Below are 1,055 nucleotides of genomic sequence, written 5' to 3'. Positions count from 1 at the left end.
AGGAGCCATGCAAACAAGAGGGTGAGGAGGGGGGAGTTTGGGGCTGGAGGGCAGGAGTGGGAGCAGAGAGAGGTTTCTGCTCAAAGGGGTGTTCCTACTCTCTTTGGAAATCAGATCTTTGGTCTTATTTGGGGATTGCAGCCTCCTTGTGGAACCCTGACATGGAATATCCCAGGATAGTCAGAACCTCCCTTTTCCTCATCGACCTGGCAAGGCTCTAGAATAGAACCTGTGAACCAAGAAGATATCAACATTCCATTCAATCACTCATTTATCCGATGGCTTCTTTGTCCCCTTCTGGAGAGTTCAAACTGCACTTCCCCCTGTAATAGCAACCCAGCATCCATCCATGCCTCCCCTTCCCCCTCCACACCAAGTCTTTTAGAGCTGTATTCATCTAGTCACTGAAGAACAGTGTGGAGTGTTTTAATCTATTGCAACATAAAGAATATTCTCAAGGGGGAGATGTTTGATAATATTTAAGTTTTGTCTCTGTTTCTCCTCTTTCTCCTTTGAAAGGAAAGTATAAGAAGCTGAGCTTTGAATGTCTTTGGTGACTCCATTTATTCCTCTGAGTCTTGTGTAAAAGGGGCATTTCTGACTCTCCAAAGAGACCCCAATACACTCAGGAAAAACTCTCATCGATCCAGATTATTTAGTCTGTCCAAGTAATGTAAAAACCCAGTGAATGAAACCCACTTTCTGTGTGAGAGCCAATCACAAGTTCCCTTACAAACATCCAGGTTCCCAAGAGTCAACATCTGTAACATGAATGGAAGCAGAATTGACACCTCAGACTCTGGAGGCAACTGATGGGGTCATAGAAAGAGTGTTGGATCAGGGGAAGACCTGAAATCAATTCCAATCTCAAAAACTATCTGTATGTCCCTGGGCAAGTCACCTATCCCCAAATGCCTACCTCTTCCCACTCTTTTGCCTCAGAATCTAAACTGGAATCCATTTTAAGATAAAAGATAAGGACTGTGTAAAAAATTAATATTCATTTACTCATCAAAGGGGAACTTTAAGGAGCCAAATTTGGGGTTGACCTCTAT

The sequence above is a fragment of the Gracilinanus agilis genome, unplaced genomic scaffold (assembly GCF_016433145.1).
Source record: "Gracilinanus agilis isolate LMUSP501 unplaced genomic scaffold, AgileGrace unplaced_scaffold58277, whole genome shotgun sequence".
NCBI lineage: Eukaryota > Metazoa > Chordata > Mammalia > Didelphimorphia > Didelphidae > Gracilinanus > Gracilinanus agilis.
This window is presented reverse-complemented; position numbering follows the sequence as displayed.